A 3,970-nucleotide genomic window follows, 5' to 3' on the forward strand; every position below is an offset into this window, starting at 1 on the left:
TCCTGGGGCTTTGTGTGTATTGCGTTGCATTGCGACAGCCCGAGCGTCGGCTGCGTTGCGACAGAATATTATTGGAGCCGAAATGCCGGGTGTCTACCTCGGGCGGGAAGCGGTACCAACCGGGTGGGGTCCTACAACTACCTTTTCCGATGTGGGTCAGTTCCACGTGAAACCTTTCGATACCATGCTCTGGCTGTACGCTGCTGAAACGTATTGAAATCAAATTGTATTCCCATTGGAGACCCGGTTTTCTCACCAGTTTCCGTGGTGTAGTGGTTATCACATCCGCCTAACACGCGGAAGGCCCCCGGTTCGATCCCGGGCGGAAACAAGATGAATGCTTTTTTTTCTATTCGCATTCGTTGCCAGCTAGCTGAATAATAAATCATTAAAAACTTATTTATAGGTAACAGAATTGTTACCTTATTGTCTAATTTGGAACATCCGATTAAATTATCTGCGCACAAAATTAACAAATGGCAAAATAACCTTACCATGCTAGAAAACAGTCGTTTAGTTTAGCGCTAGCAATGGTGGAAGCAAAACGAGAATGTGTAATATTCTGGTTTGTGGTCGGTACGTGCGCAAAGCTACAGCAGAAAGTGTAGCATCAACCTAACCTAAAGAAATTGCATCTCCATTATCTTCTTTCGGTAGCAAATGTATGGCTGTGGTCTGTAGCTGCGCCTGTGGGAAATGGTGGACCGAAGACTTGTGATCGTTATTTTTCCTCGTGCATCTACGACAAGCTGAACTTCTCCGCCGACGGTCTACAACGTCTGCGAGCTTCTGCTACCATTATGCAGGATTCGTCAATAGTGCAAGTTATGAAGCTTATCACCCCCTACCCGGACAGTGTGCTATTGCTGCTGTTCGACGAATACGCTACCAGAGTTGAATATTGGAAGTACCACGATCGCTTTTTTCGGATTCCAGCCGGCTGTAAACTGTCAGATATTTCGATTAGCTCCGCACCGCAGTTGCAGACGGTAGCCGTTGCCGCACCAAACGATCAGTTGCTTACACTTACTCTATTCGACACCGGGATGGTAACCCTTCCCGATGCCTTCCTGAACCTACTGGGCATTAGAACACTGATGGTGCAGCGCGGTTTGTTGCAAACGGTCAGCCTAGATCCGCTCGTCAACAGTTCCAATCTTACCGTGCTCATGCTGGGATACAACCGTGTGAAGCAACTCGTAGTAAGTGACAATCGCGAGTTGGTCCTTCCAGTGAAGGACTTGTCACTGACAGACAATCTCCTTGAGTATATAAGCGGTGCGTTTTTTAACCCGCTAAAGCATCTTGTCAACCTTTCCCTGCGAGGTAACCGACTTCAACGAATCAACGGACGGATCGTCAGTTTCCCTCGGTTGACAATTTGTAACTTAGATGAGAACCAGATGACGCACTTAAATGTGTCCAACTGGCGAGCACCACAGCTAGAGGAACTTTATATGAGCTTCAACAACTTGACTCAGCTACCAGTAGGATTGGAAAAGCTCCCAAACTTAACCATACTTTATCTATACGATAACAAACTATCTACCATTGATCTTCGCCGTCTGGAAGGGTGCCCCAAACTTAAAACGATTGACGTCTCCGGCAACCTTTTGCAAACGGTGCGAGTCTCACAGCAGGGTCAGGTCATTCTTCGTCTACTCGAAACGGTTAACCTTGGCCAAAACCAAATCTCTCGGATTGATTTCACTCGCTGGAATATGCCGATGCTTCGCTCGCTGCGGCTCGCTTTCAATCGACTGGAGAGTCTTCCAGATCTGTTCAAACTCTTCCCCAAGCTTCAAAAATCGGTTGCCTTCGGGAATCCATTCCGATGCAACAGTCTCCGACAGCTACAGTCGTATCTTGCGGACAACAAGCTCATCGTCGATACAACGGTATACGATCAACCCTGTGTAACGAACTCATCCTTTAAAGTTTCCACTGGAGCGGTTATCTGTTGTATGGGCTAACGCCTAAGCATTGTCGCCTCTTATTGAATTGAACCTTGTAACCTACCTGATATGTTATGCTGGTGGAAAATAAAACTACATTTATTGGGGTACATTCATCTGGTACGGTTTATTCCTGTCTTCGCCCCGATTAAGACCCACAGAGCAAGGTAGCGATCGCTTCAGTTGGGAAAAGAACGCTCCTCAATCGAATGAAAAAAGTTTGATAACTTGTCGTTACATAAGTGAGCATATTCTTCTTCAGTCTTTATTGGAAAGCATTCATAATTATAACAATTTTTATGAGCAGTCAAGAAATTCAGCTTTACTCGGCTTAAGAAGAGGATTGTATCGCCAAAGAGACATGTTTCGGACGGCATTCATTGGCACTATTCATAATCTACTGCCACATCACGCCATAAGTACCTTCATTTTCCGTCAGGCAACTACCACGAAAGTTTAAAGCAGAGCAAGTACGTGTAATAGTTGTGCGATAAGCTGATTTAGTTAATGACCGGAAGATTCAGAAGGGTCGTATTAAAGCGCATTACAGCAGAATAACTTACCTTTATTTCCTCTTAACTGATTTTCGAGCATTAGTCAGGCCTAAAGAGGGTGGCGACATTTAGTTGCGAGTTGACAATGGTGGATGCAATACCAAACTGTATAACCATCGCGTTTGTGGTCGGTACGTGCGAACAGCCTAACCAATAGTGTAGCATCAACCTAACCTAAAGAAATTGCATCTCCATTATTTTCTTTCGCTAGCAAATTTATGGCTGTGGTCGTTAGCTGCATCTGTGGGAAATGCGGCACCTAAGACTTGTGATCGTTATTTATCCTCGTGCATCTACGACAAGCTGAACTTCTCCGCCGACGGTCTGCAACGTCTGCGAGCTTCGGCTACCATCATTCAGGATTCATTTATAGTGCAAGTTATGAAGCTTATCACCCCCTACCCGGACAGTGTGCTGTTGCTGCTGTTCGACGAGTACGTCAACACAGTTCAATACTGGAAGTACCACGATCGTTTTTTTAGAATCCCATCAAGTTGTAAACTGTCAGATATTTCGATTAGAGACGCACCGCAGTTGCAGACGGTAGCCGTTGCCGCACCAAACGATCAGTTGCTTACACTTTCTTTATTCAGCACCGGGATGGTAAGCCTTCCCGATTCGTTCCGGAACCTACTGGGTATTAGAACACTGATGGTGCAGCGCGGTTTGTTGCAAACGGTCAGCCTAGATCCACTCGCCAACAGTTCCAACCTTACCGTGCTCAAGCTGGGTTACAACCGTGTGAAGCAACTCGTAGTCAGCAACAATCGCGAGTTGGTCCTACCAGTGAAGGACTTGTCACTGGCAGACAACCTCCTTGAGTACATCGACGGTGCCTTTTTTAACCCATTGAAGCATCTTGTCGAACTTTCCCTGCAAGGTAACCGACTTCAACGAATCGACGGACCGATCGTCAGCTTCCCTCGATTGACAATTTGTTACTTAAGTGGAAACCAGATGACGCACTTAAATGTGTCCAACTGGCGAGCACCACAGCTAGAGGAACTCATAATGCACATCAACAACTTGACACAGCTACCAGTAGGATTGGAAAAGCTCCCGAACCTGACCGTACTTCAACTATCCTACAACAAACTATCTACCATTGATCTTCGCCGTCTGGAAGGGTGCCCCAAACTTCAAACGATTGACGTCGCCGCCAACCTTCTGCAAACGGTGCGAGTCTCACAGCAGGGTCAGGTCACTCTGCCCCTAGTCAAAATGGTTAGTCTTGGCCTAAACCAAATCTCTCAGATCGATTTCACTCGTTGGAATATACCGACCCTTACCACCTTAATGTTGTACTCCAATCAACTAGAGCGTCTTCCAGATCTGTTCAAACTCTTCCCCAAGCTTCAAGTATTGGTTGCCGTCTTTAATCCACTCCGATGCAACAGTCTCCGACAGCTACAGTCGTACCTTGTGGACAACAAGCTTACAGTCGATATAGGTGCATACGGT

At 46.2% G+C, this 3,970-nt stretch overlaps 1 non-coding gene across 1 annotated transcript; it reads left to right on the forward strand.

Moving 5' to 3' along the window:
* Positions 1–258: 258 nt before the first annotated feature.
* On the forward strand, positions 259–331 carry Trnav-aac (transfer RNA valine (anticodon AAC)). The gene has a single exon. It is a non-coding gene; the product is annotated as a tRNA-Val (tRNA).
* The last annotated feature ends 3,639 nt before the right edge of the window (positions 332–3,970 follow it).

Source organism: Anopheles ziemanni, chromosome 2 (assembly GCF_943734765.1).
Source record: "Anopheles ziemanni chromosome 2, idAnoZiCoDA_A2_x.2, whole genome shotgun sequence".
Lineage (NCBI taxonomy): Eukaryota > Metazoa > Arthropoda > Insecta > Diptera > Culicidae > Anopheles > Anopheles ziemanni.